Source organism: Microcebus murinus, chromosome 14 (genome assembly GCF_040939455.1).
Source record: "Microcebus murinus isolate Inina chromosome 14, M.murinus_Inina_mat1.0, whole genome shotgun sequence".
Classification (NCBI taxonomy): domain Eukaryota; kingdom Metazoa; phylum Chordata; class Mammalia; order Primates; family Cheirogaleidae; genus Microcebus; species Microcebus murinus.
Genome location: NC_134117.1, coordinates 6,258,294 through 6,271,391, shown reverse-complemented (window position 1 = coordinate 6,271,391; position 13,098 = coordinate 6,258,294). Strand labels below are relative to the sequence as shown.

General features: G+C 55.3%; 1 protein-coding gene and 1 long non-coding RNA gene across 6 annotated transcripts in view; one reads left to right on the top strand and one right to left on the bottom strand.

The window, feature by feature from the left end:
* CTBP2 (C-terminal binding protein 2) overlaps nucleotides 1–10,829 on the bottom strand; it is a 150,942-nt gene extending 140,113 nt beyond the window's left edge. The window contains exons 1-2 of one of the 5 annotated variants that reach the window (XM_020280761.2): nucleotides 10,714–10,829; nucleotides 10,221–10,419 (exon numbers count right to left, since the gene is read on the bottom strand). The gene's annotated coding sequence lies outside the window, so the exon portion shown is untranslated. Of the gene's footprint in view, nucleotides 1–4,233; nucleotides 8,773–9,759; nucleotides 10,195–10,220; nucleotides 10,497–10,713 lie in introns of those variants that run through there. The other 4 variants (XM_020280762.2, XM_012781349.3, XM_076009725.1 and 1 more) reach the window with 4 other exon arrangements.
* On the top strand, nucleotides 10,775–12,737 carry LOC109729438 (uncharacterized). The gene is made up of 2 exons (XR_002221414.2): nucleotides 10,775–10,911; nucleotides 12,369–12,737. It is a non-coding gene; the product is annotated as an uncharacterized LOC109729438 (long non-coding RNA).
* The last annotated feature ends 361 nt before the right edge of the window (nucleotides 12,738–13,098 follow it).

The following is a 13,098-nucleotide window of genomic DNA, read 5'->3' as shown; positions in this document are numbered from 1 at the left end:
CCCTGTTTCCTCCCCCCAAGTTCCCCTATGTTGAAAGCAGGACCCAGATCCCATTTAAGATGTGCTTAATGAATCCAGTAGAAAGAGAGGCACCCAGAGTGGGCAGAGGGGCATCGTCCCATTGGCCACAAACCCTCCCTCAAGCTGGGGGGGGCGGGGGGGGCGGGGTGCCTTGTTTTGAGAAGACTTCTACTGAGTTCACTCTAACCCAGACCAGAGACATAGGAGTCTGATACCGATAAAATGATACCTGGCCACTAAATCCAATTCTTCCACATAAAACCCTAGGAACTATGAAAACTGTCCACGTAATCCCAGGTGTGTGTGTTCTTGGCGGGCGGATTGCATCAGACACACCCACATGGAGGGCAAGGAGAAACTGAAGCTGCAACCAACTACACAGGAACCAGAGCCAAGTAGAGCTGGAACTAAACTTCTGGCTCCCTTACTGAAACTCCCTGACCCTCAGTTTCTTCATGGGTAAAATAACGACTATTACCCCTACCTCGGTGAGGATGTGAGGACAAAATGAAAGAACACGGCTAGAGCAACACAGCACGGTGCCTGGCAGTCGTCTGAAGACAGGTGTCAGGCCTCAGCCTGGATGGACTGTGATCCAGAGAAGAACTCTCCCCACACAATCAAGACGTTCTTAACATTCGCCCAAAAAGTGCAATGAATTTAAAACAGCCTGGTGGAGAAAATGGTCTAGAAAACCCCTCCTTGGCATTAGATTGTGACATCCTAACAAAAAGTGCAATGAATTTAAAACAGCCTGGTGGAGAAAATGGTCTAGAAAACCCCTCCTTGGCATTAGATTGTGACATCCTAACAAAAGGATCAGTAATCAAAGAACAAATAAAAGAGAGCCCTGTGACCAGAGTAAGAAGACCAGAGTAAGATCACCCTCACTCCTCGGGTGAGGAGACACCCCACCCTGTGACAATCCAACATGAGCTCCTAGTGCCAGACATTACTCGGGCACTCAATAGGGCACTCAATAGTCATTCTAGCGTTACTGCAACAAAAGGAAGACAAGGTACTTCAACGACTGCAGGGATTTCTAAGCGCCAAATTAAGTCTGCAAAGGACAGAAAGAACCAAATTCCTCCACCAAGGAGAAGACAGGTGAGAAGTGATAGTGCTAGATAGTGCCCGGCAGCCACTTAGAGCTGCACCCTGCACCCTCTAGCCACATGGCTCGCCAGGCTGCCAGTGTGGGAGAAGAGCCACTGGTGTGAAAAGCAGAGTCTGCAGCACAGCAGCGCGCAAATGTCACTTGTCCTTGATGCAGAATTCTGCCGAAGGTCTCGGTGGCCCTCGCTGTTGCCCGCAGCAACTAGCACCGCGCCATTTGTAGCACGAGTGAAACACCCGGATTCGAAGGTTACCCTAGAACCGTGGAGGCAAACGCTGCCCGGGAGACGGGATGCCAAGCCGGCCAAGTCGAAATGATGCCAGTGTTCACCGCTGTTCGCATCGCGGCCGGCATCGCGCGGTCAACCCACGGGCCTCGCACTGGGGGGGCCCGGGACACTGCGAGCCCAGACCGAGGGAGCCGGAGTCCGCCACGCGCGGGTGGCGGGCGGCGCAGGCACGGTCCGGCCGGGCCCCCGGTTCCGCTGGGAGCCAGGGTCGCGGCCTGGGGGACCACCGCGTCCTCTCGCGGCTCCTCCTCTGCTCGGCCCCAGCAGGTGTAGGGCCAGGTGTAGGGCCGGACCCCCCGCCCGGTCCGAGCTGCCGGCCCAGCACAAAGGCCGGCAGGGGAAGGAGGAAGTGGGCCTGGGGGGTAAGGGCCCCTTTCTTACTTTCCAACACCTCTCAATGACTTCCCCGCGGTGGGAGGCGACTCTCGATTTACAAGTGAAAAGGCGTCGCGAGAGGGAGGGGCGTTTCCGGGGGCTTCAGGTACCGCGGCCCGGGAGGGGGCGGGGCAGGCCCGCCAGGTAGCCGGGAGGGCGGGGAAGCGGGAAAGTGGGGCCGCACCTAGCCGCCAGGTGCTCGGCCTGCGGAGGGCGGGGCGCGCAGGTACACCAGCCAGGAGGGAAGGGGCGGAGCCCACAGGCCTGCGGCCCCGGGGATCCGGGAGGCTTCACCCTAGGAATCGGGTGCCCTGGAACCCAAGGACCCCGGAAACCCACACGCCAGGAGGCCGAGTTTCCAGCTGGCCGACACCCCTGCACTCGGGGAAATGCAGCCAGGCCCCGCCCCCTCCAGGAGCGGCCGGGCCAGGTAGGGCGGGCTGGCGTCCACCTAGGCCCAACCTCGCCCTCCCGGCAACAGAAGGTCGAGCAGGACACCGGAAGTCGTCCTGCTGTCACTCAGGGCCGATCGAGGGGGTTCCCTGCGCCCCAGGCCCCACAAACCGCGCTACAGAAACGAGAAGGAAATCGGCCTCTTTATGACTTAGGGGAGGCAATTCAATATTTCTTCCTGGCATAAAATAGGAATTGCTCTATTTACCCAGCCCGCAGGAGCGTCGTGAAGATTAACGACTGTGAAATGTTTTTAAGATCAAAAACATTCCCAGGTTTTACTTATAGGCACTTATATGTGCATATTGATATCTGCACAGCAAAATATGCTCTTCATTGATTGCCCTCCCTAACAGATGTCTATTCCTTAATCTGAAACCCGCTGAGAAAAAGGAACCGGGGCCCACCTCAGTGAGCCCCTGGGACCTAGGGGATATAGGGAGGAAATGCCTTTTCGACTAGGCATCCACCCCTGAGCCTCCCATCCATCCAGTCCCCTGGGCAGACAGAACAATCCAGCCAGCAGTGCAGACCACAGCTGAACGTCTGGAAGAGGGGAAAAAACTTTGTAAACATTATTGGTCACCAACGCTGGGCAGAAAACACAGCACCCTACCCAGCCCATTAGGCAGATGCCCCCACCAAACTTGGGCTCCATCAGGGTCTCCGGTGTTTGGAAAGCCTTGGCCGGCACTTGGACCCAGTGGTCAGCCAAGCTCTGCCATTGCCGGGAGCCCACGCGGCCCATCTGGCCCAGCAGCTCCAACGGAAAGGCCTCCCGCGTGTCACCAGCACTCTGTTCCTCCCAGCAAAGCAAGGCCATGTGACAGCACACCAAGGATTTCACTGGCCTCCCCCCCCACCCTCTCCCACCCCCTCACTCAGAGGGCCTCTCCACTCCAGGATGAACATTCTCAGTTCCCTCAACCTTCCTGGGACATGGTTTTGAGATCTCTCAGGCCCTGCCGGCTCTGGCCAAATTCCAGGTGGGCAAGGCCCAGAAGCTTGGGGCAACCTCTCCTGGGATATCCAGCACTGGCTCCACACCCCTTCCCTTGGCCCACTAGGGCCTGAACAAGGGCGGGACAAACTTTGTTTGCACTTCTAGACTGGCCGGCAGTAAAGACCATCCATCAGCAAAAGAATAAGCTCACAGCTAGAGTTCATTTAAAAGGAAAGTTGCACAAACCCTTTCCTGGCTCCTTACCCCCTTCTAGCAAAGAAACTTCACCTGCTGTTCCCTCTCCCCCTTCTCTCCCCCCTCCACACACACACCCGGGGCAGGTACAATACCAGCACTTCCAGGTTCCATTCTGGCCATTTACACCTATGAAAGAATCCTTCACTAGCCTCAACATTTAGGTAGGTTTTTAAATTGCCATATTGGAAAAAAAAAATCCCATTAGGCCAGAGGAGTTGACCTCTCTGATCTAGGTCTTCGGTTCCTTCCAGAGAAACTTCCTTGGATTCCATGACTCCATAATGAAGTTTTTGTTTGTCCTGGGCTTGGACAGATTGCCGGAGGCCAGATTTCAGGCATGGCTGGAGCCCAGCCGTGATTAGCTAGACTTTACAAGCCCTGAGCTTGCCTGGCGCTGCAGAAAGACCCACACACACCATCTCTGTGACATTCTTTAACGTGGCCCCTTCAGGCTTCTGCCACAACCTGGGCTGGGATGAGACACAGAAATACTGCCCCGATTTCCAAACAATCTTTAAGCCAACTGACAGTTTCTTTTTAAGTCATAAAGATCTGTTTCAATGCAAGAAGCACATTTCTGCTGATCAGGAGAGCTTTTGAAGGGAGTACAGACCAGCGACATAATGTGACATAATGGAAGGGGTGTGTGTGTGTGTGTGTGTGTGTGTGTGTGTGTGTGTTTTACAAGTGAGGAGGATTTTTAGAACCACAATGGATGAAAAACACTGCCCTTCCCCCTCCCCCCAACTCTCACCCCCAAGACTTTTCCGGACTCACAGAAGCCAACAACCAAAGGCAAGGCTGGCCACCAAGGTCAGGCTACAACAGCTCTTCAGGGTTAACGTTCCTTAAACAGCAACAGACCTTCGGGAGAAACGAAGGCTCTATTATTACCTAGGACAGAAGAGTCACAATTCTCTATAAAACCAAAATTATCCCTTGCCTCATTAATAGGAACCCAACCATGTTATCGCAATTGTTGTGAATATTAAGCCAACTCCAGGCAACCATCTGCTAAATTTAGTTAGGTAAACAGCTAAGGCAGATCATGTCTAAAACATTCGGTGAAGGAGAGACGGAAGCTTAGGTACATACAGAAACTGCAACTGGCCCCTAAGTTCTAACACTAAGTGTAGTTGCTAAAAATCCGGACGTGCATCAGCCCCCCACAGTGGTCAATTATCTACATTGATTCCACTTAGGGTGAGGGTTAAAAGGGAACAGGAATGCAGGTCACTTCAGCTATAGAGTTGGCTCCACTTGGGGACCTCGGCTTCCACGTGGAAGCAGGAGGGCTTTGTGCATGGATGAGTAAGATTCGATCCAAGGGGAGCTTTTTCTGCAATGGCAGCAGCTGCGCAACAGAACATGGGCATCCAGCAAAACTCATCCTCGCTGCACTTGCCCTGACACTACCAACACATTCAAACCACTGTAATACTGCAAAGGGAGGACAGGAATACAAATAAACACAACTTCTTCCTGTGGCTTAGGACACCTCAGTTTCTGGTGTTGAGTATTATTTCTTAAAATTGCACCTCATGGGGAAAAAGGTTTGTTTACACTTTCCTTGAAATACTCCACTATCTGCCTTTAGAATTTTTCCAAAAAAAAAAAAATGAGATTACTGAGAAGAGAAAGCACACGAAGTTTCCCCAGCAGTCCAGAAAAGACCACCTTCTAAGAAAAAGTCTGGAAAGGGGGCAGAGACAGATGAATGCCACTCTGCCTCCCATGCCGTCTGCACCTCCTGAAGTTTCTGTGCTCTCCAGCAGCTACAAGAATGAAGGCGAAACTGCCCCTTGGCTCCCATGGTCAACATTCCACACAAACAATGGCCTGGCTCTGTCCCTATTGTACAATCTGTATTCATTTGTGAATCCCCCCCCTTTACACAATGTGCAAAGCCCTTCTTTTCACAGGCAAACTTCTGAATGCCCAAGTGCAGCCATAATTTAGGCTTTAAACATTAATAATGATAGCTAAAAGCAAACTCCAGATTATGCCCAAACATTAATTTGTGAATATCATTAAGAGTCACATTGATGGCTTTTGGATACTCTCCATTAAATCATGATCAAAAGAGCCACTGAACACCTTAAAAATGGCTCTGAAGTTTTCAGCAATTATTAAATATAATTTTCCAAACCCAGAGATAGGTTTAAAAAAAAAAAACCAACAAAACCCTTTCATAAGCCTTTGATACATATTCCATCAAACACAGACTTGAACAAAAATTAACTTCAAAAGACAGGATGGGAGGGGGGTGAAGCTGTGCATTTTCCCTTCTTTCCAGGAGTGCTTTAACTTTAACTTGTAGCAGTGTAAATTAGGACATGCTTACCAGCTGGGAGAAAACTGATATCTGCCCAGGCAGCACAGCCTCTGAGAGCATATCCATTCCAGCTTCCCTGTGCCTACTAAAAGTTTTCAGTAGGGGAAGTCCACAAAAGCATTCCTTAGCTAGCAATTCGCAGAAAGATTCTTGGGGGGGAAGCCACCCCAATATTTCATCATGTGGGGGTCACTTCTGTTAAGCACAAATAGTACTTCTTTTTAAAGGGGCAGCCAAACTACACTCCCATTTCTTAATTACTACAAAAATGTGTTCCACCCACCCCGGGTAATGGAACTATATTATTCAGACATGGAGATACTGCCTGAGTTGTGCCCTGCCCAACAGATAGACTTCCCTTCCCAACCAGGTGCTGTATGAATATATATTTGTCGGCTGGATCACAGACACAGGACACTTGGGCTGCTGCTTTTCACTGATAGATTATTAAGAGGGACCCAGCCTACACTCACATTCATTATGATGACAGCCCCTCTACATGGAAATGACAGTGGTAAAAAATGACAACGGGGGCCAGTGTTCTACTGTTGCTGTAAACTCTTTAAAATTTTTCCATTTAGGGAAAGCATTAAGTGCAAAGGGTATAACTTTGCCTTCAAAAATGATTCATGACGTTAGTGAACTGTTCGCAAATGGGATTCTGGAGCTGGATCTCAGTGGGGCTGCTCTTTGAGAGATGTCCTTTTTGCTGTCCTTTTTGATTTTCAACAGTGAATCTCAAGGATTTCGAACAGAGTGAGCCATCCTGAGCTCCCTTCGCTTTAGTATTTTAACAGTACCCAATAATATCATTTTTTATCCCAGCGCATGGCTTGTTCAGTACACATTTTATACTCTCATCATTTATTTACCTCCTAGCCAGCGACTCAGAAACTGAACAGCTACAGGTTGATTTTGTAGCTTTGGTTGGTGGTGGTTGTTACTGGTTTCATTTAATCTCTCTTTAAAACACTTTCCAGACTTATGAATAAGACTTCTGTTTGGAGTTCTAAAAGTTAAGAGTGAAGTTATGGATTATTCTCTGAAAGGGTAACTGATGGGCTAGTTAATAATTACACAGATTTTACTGTTTCATCGTGTGTACACGACCAGATTATCAATGGCAGAGAAAGCAAACGCAACTCTGCGGGGACAGGAACAGGTGTGCCGCGTGTCTTAAAAGGCCAAAATATCTCACAAAGTATGTCACTGGTGTGTTTTTACAATGGCAGTAGTGTTTAAGTAGCCAAACTTTCTTACTTTCATAATTTTAAAGAGACACAACTTGGCAAATATCTCTTCACTGAATCCATGACTAAATCCCAAACATAAGCTACAAACTCTTGCCTAGCAAGGAAATGCTTTTTAGGGACAAAGAGGTTTTTTTTTTTTTAAATCAGTTAAGAAAAGGTAATTTGCCCCTCCCCTCCCCCCAGGAGAACACCCATTCAAGGGTCAGTTTCAAAGATCCCAGTGAAATCGTAAATAACTCACAGGGCTCTGAGCTCAACCTGCAGTCTTAGGAAGGTACAATTAGAAACCGGGAAGGCAACATAGCCTACCGTATCTTTCCAAACAGGAAAAATAATTAAACCAAAAAAGCACCTTGTCAGATTCAACACAAGCTTCAAACCCAAGATCTTTTATTAATAACTGCCTCTAACAACTGCTTTCCACAGGGACATAACTGGGGTCCCCTACCCCTGGGGCACAGAAACCAATCAGCACCATAAATTCCCTTTGCCTCCAACCCTCTCTCCCCTGTGCCGGGGCAGGGTGGGGGAAGGGGGTGACCCGACATCAACACTAACACTCTACAGGAATATGCTGGCTTATTTCCTTTGTTTGCTCATGTTATACTTGATCAAGTGTGAACGATTAAACTGGTTTCATTAAAGGCAAGCGTATTCAGGGCCAACATCCAACTTCAATGGCAACTGTAAGCATATTTTGCAAGGAGGACCTGCTTTTTTGCTTGAAATCTACTATCTCATTAACTTTTCTTTTGGGGGCAATAAAAAGGGGACGTTCTCAAGAGAATGTCAGAGCAGTTCAGAGATCTAATGCCAGACAAAAGAATATTTAGTGTTTCAAGGCTAAGATACCGTCCCTGCTACTTACAAAAAAAGAAAAAAATCCTGTTTCAATATTAAAGCAGCTATGACTGAAAATGTTTAATTAGCGTTCTGAATATTACTTTATAATTGCTGTAAGAAGTACTCTTTGAAACCAAGTGATTATAGAACCAAGATCCTTTTAAAGTCTCATTACTTCAAAATGTAAAAGATTTACAGTCAAGAAAAAAATATTTCAAAACTTTGGAATTCTCCAAAGTACATGAAAACTAGTTCTACTTTGAGAACCCTCGAGGCAAAACAGCAATCTTAGGTACTGAACACAAGGTAATTTTTAAACTGTCTTTGAACCCAAACACCTAGTACAGAAGGCTAGCTTTTTTGAAAGAGTGGTATGAGAGTTGATATATTTCGCCTAAGTTAGAAGACAGAGAGAATCACTTTGTAAACTTCCCCAAAATATAACGTCCCCTCAAAATTATCCATGTCAGATAAAAATATACCAGTCTCTAGAATATCCAACAGAATTGCAAATAAGGCATTTAGCATTTTAAATTCCCAATGCATATTTATAGAATAGAATTCTCTTGTCTATCCTTCCAGCCACTCGCACCAGACTCTCTAAGAACTTAACCCGATCTCCAATCTTTAAAGAAGAAAAAGGGGGGAAACATACAGAGCGGTCTGTTTACCCCGGATAGGGCAAGGGAGCCCGGCGTGACGACGTAGGCCATCGCCAGCAGCCTCCACCACCAGCACGGAGAGCAGCGGGGGTTTCTGCGAAAAATTCCTCCTCTCCCCTATAAAACCCTAGAACGCGGGGTCCCCTGGAGCCAACTGCCGCTTGGGCTGCCTCCGGAAAAAGTGCCCGGCGTGGGGGCGGTGGGCGAGCACACACGCTCGCGCGCACACGCACACTCCGTGTCCGCGACCATCGTCGCCGGCGGAGAGCCAGCCACGGGAGGGAGTGTGTGCGCGCGTGTGTCTCGGCGCGGCCCGCGGTCACCGCGCCGCGCTCCTGGGCCCGCGGCCTCCGAGCCCCGGGACCCGGGGTGGGCTGCGGGCGCCGCCGGGCCTCCCGCTGGAGAAAGGCCCGGGCGTGCCGGGCTCCCGCGCGCCTCTGCCCTCCTCGCCCGGGGCGCTGGGGAGAGCGCGGGGAGAGAAAGAAAGGCGCTTCCCCTGTGCCGCGCGGGTCCGTCCGGCGCCGCGGAGGGCCAGGACGGGGAGGAGGGACCGCGGCGGCCCGGCCGTCCCCGCGCCGCGCCCGGTGCCCGCCGCCTGGGGCGCGCCCTAGCCAACCCCTCCTGCGAAACTTTTCTTTTTGATTCGCCCCACCCGAAAAGTGCGGCCCGGCCGGGGAAGGTGGGGGAGGCGGTGGGCCGGGCTCCCAGCCGCGGCGGGCGGCGGGCGGCTGGCGAGGAGGAAGTGGTGCCCGCGGGAGCGCGGCCGGGCAGAGGAAATGCCCTGCCCGCCCGGCCCCCGCCCGCGCCGCCCGGCCCGCCCAGGCCCCCCGCCCCGCCGCGACTTTGGCGGGCCGGGCCCCGCGCGGCAGCGGCGGCGGCGGCGGCAGATGTGGCCCGGCTGCCCAGAGGAGCCAACAATGCGGGGCCGGCAAAACAAAAGGGTTCCACTTCGCCTCCTCCCCGGGCTTTCACTTGCGCTCCCCGGGCGCCGCGCGGGGTCCCCGCCGGCAGGGGCAGCGCCCCCGGGGACCCTGCGCCGCGCGAGCCCCGACTTCCGCGCGGACCCCTGCTTCTCCGCGCCCGCCCCCCGCCTCCCGGCGCCAGGCCCGCCGCACTCGGACTCCTGGTCCCCGGGGATCTGGCCGTATTGTCCCCGCGGCGTGCCGCGCGCTCGGCCCGGGTCGCCAGCGGCCCCCGCGCGCGCACCCACCGGGCTCGGGGAGCAGAAGCCGGGGGCGCCTAGGGAACCGTCGCCGAGACGCCGCCGCCGCCGCTGCCCTCCGGCCGCCGCCGCGCTCGGGGTTTCTTTCTCTCTCTCTCTCTTTTTTTTTTTTTGCCAATCCTGATGGGAAGGAAGGTGACCGCCTACTTCGCATTCATCAACTCTCATCACAACAACAAAAATCCTGGCGCAAACGGCGGCCAGCGGGCGCAATCGGTGGAGGGGGGCGGCAGGCGAGGACCCCCGGGCCGGCGTCCACCTCCGGGCGCCGAGGGGGCACACCGGGCGGGGGGCGCGGACCAAAGATGTCCTCGGATGCCGGCTCCGCGTCCTTCGCCCTCCTCCTCCTCCCGAGTGGCGCAGTGAGGCGCGGGCGCGGCGCCCCCAGCCCGCGGCCTCAGGTGAGGCGGGGGCGGCGCGGCCGCAGCCCTCCCCCGGGCCCCCCTTACCTCGTCCCGGGCGGCCGGCGTCCTCGGCGAAAGGCGCCCACCCTGGAGGCGGCGGCGGCGGCTCCCGCCCCTCCCACCCCACCCGGCGGCGGTGGCGGTGGCGGCGGCTGTGCGGCCCCCCCTCAGCGCGGCATGGCTCCCGGTTCGGTCCCTCGCTCCTCGGGCCGCCGCCGGCTCCTCCGGGCCGCTCCCGAGCCACCTTAAAATGACACACGCACACAGGGACACACACACAAAAACTTAATCTCTCCAGCTCCCCGCCCCTCCCCCTCCCGCTCGCCCTCCCCTCCCCTCCCCAGCCGATCCCTCCCTTCCCTTCCTCCTCCTCCCCGCGCCGCCGAGCCTCTTCCTACTTCCCCACCCACCCCACCCCTTCCCCCGCCCACCCGGCTCCCAGTCCGCCCCGGTCCCGGCCCGCGCCCTCCCGCCAGCCCGCCCCCGGGAGGGGCTGCGCCGGGGTCCCCGGCCGGCGCCCGCCCCGCGCCGCGCTCACCCCCGGGAGGATGCTGCTTCCAACTTGGATCGGGGGAGGGAGCGTCCTGGATGCCGAGCGCCTGCAGGCTGTTTGCTTTCTTTATTTGTTTTCTGCTCCGGGGAAGGAGGAAAACGGAGAGAAAAGGAAAGGAAAGCAGCGGCGCCGGCCGCGTCCCCCGGTGCCCGCCGGCTGCGCAGGAGCGAGGCGGGCGGCGAGGTGAGGGTCGCCGCTCGCTCACTCCTCGCTCCTTTTTGGGGGGGGCAAAGGCGGGGTCTCTCTTTGCAAACCAATGACACAACCCCACATGGGCCGGCCTCGCCCCCTACGGATACTCCTCACTACAAATCGGCTCTCTCGGGGGATTAGTGGCTCCGCGAAAGTGCACACAGGCGCGGCGGGCGGGCGAGGGGGCCGGGCGCGGCGGGCACTCCCCGGCCCCGCCCGGGAGGCCCTCGGGGGGCGCGGGGGCCGGGGCGGCGGGAGCGGGGGTCCGGCTGCGGTGGCCGGCAGCCCGGCCCTCCCCTCGCCCTTCTTCTTCCTCCGCCCCTTCCACGTGGGGCCCCGGGCGGCCGGCCACGTGGGGGGATGCAAGCCCGGGGGTGGCCCCGGCCCCGCAGGGCCCCCGCCAGGCCCGCGGCGCCGACCTGCCCCCTTCGCGGCCCCCCGGCTGCAACTTCCTCCCGGGCCCCGCGCCGGCCGCTGCTGCCTTCCCGGGCCCGCGGGGTCAGGCGCGGGCCGGCCACAGGGGGCACTTGCGCTCCCCAAATCCGGATCCGCGAGCCCGTGCGCCAGAGGCGGCGGCGGCCGCGGGTGCGCCGGGAAGGGGCCCTGTGTGCTGGAACTTGCAGCGGCGGTGGTACCTCAAAGAAGCGAAACATTTCTGCACGTTAAAAGAAACGTTCCTTCCTGTTGCCTAGTTTTCGCCGGGGCTGTTTTAGAAGCCTCGCCCTGGGCCGGAGCGCTGGGCCCCGCGGGACGGCGGCGCACTGCGGGGTGCCGGGCTTGCGCGGCCCGGAGCCCGCGCCGTCCCGACGTCCAGGTCGGGCACCCGGCCTGGCCATCCGGGCCCGGCGGCCCGACGAGCACCTGGACCACATCCCACGCCCGTGGCCCGCGACGCCCGAGCGCCGTCTCCGGAAGCGAGCCGGCGGCCGCGGAGTGGGGGGCCCTGCTCCCCGCACCCCGAGCCTCCAACTCTCCTCTCACTGCCCTGAGCCTGGCGCGCGGCCACCGGCGACTCCTGTGTGGGCTGAGCCCTTAGGCTCGGGTTGTTTAAAACCATATTGAGATGTTAGCAACAGGATTGAGACGTTGAGCTGGAAAGGCGTGGGAGGGACCTGAGGTCCGGCCTCGGGAGGCTGCGGGGACGGCCATGCCGGGAACTGAGTCGCGCGGTTCGGCCTCCTCGGACCGGAGCGCCGCGCACCCCACGGAGCCCAGGGAACGTAAAGCAAGGCCCGGGGCCGGGGCAGAGGCCACCGAGCCGCTGGGACCTTCCCCGCATCCCCGGGAGCGCTGCTCTAGGCCTCTCGGTCTCTATTAACATTTTAAGAATCTTGTCCCGGCCTGCCGCAAGGTTAAGGTGCTCACTGCTGGTTTGCTACCCAAATGCAGCCTCCGTGACCGGCAGTGTGGGGGCCGTGGCTTCTGACGATTGTTTTATAATTAAACAGGACTTTAAAAATCGAATGAAGACCTCCTACCTTGGTGGCAGCGAGGCGCCCGCTATTCCATGTGCTGCTTTGCTGAGATGTCCCAAACTCTGCCAGGCCAGGCCCCGCACGTGGCTCTTCTGTCGGCGGTTCTGTCGAAAAACTCCCAGACGCGCACTGTCATCTCCATCTTCTAGTGGCCCTCTATCTCCACAAACTCATCTTCGGGGGTCCCCTTTCCCAGGAGGTCCGCCTCAGGGTCCTGATGCCCAAGATAGTACTGGGTTCTAAACTGACTCCGCACTCACCCAGGCTCCTGGGCCACCAGTACCTGCCTTTCCGAGTTTCTTGGGTATAAACTATAATAAGCATAAACAAATACTTTCCTTATTTCTCAAAAGTTTTTGATTCAGAGAGGTTGTCTGTTCTTACGGGGAAAGCACAAAACGTCATATCGCTTGTTCAACTTTCGTGCGTTTTATAAATTTGAATTTGGACTTAGAAAATACTGTGTTGATTTGAGAACATTACAAAGAAGGCATCTTCAGAGTCAAAAATTATTTCTCAGTTCAGTTTAAAAAAAAACCCAAGATATTGCAAAAAAAAAAAAAATCAATTCAAAAATAGGAAGACTCAATAGACATTTCTCCAAGGAAGGTAGACAAATGGCCAATAAGCACATGAAAAGATGTTCAGCATCAATAGTCTTGAGGGAAATGCAAATCAAAACCACAGCAAGATACCACTTTAC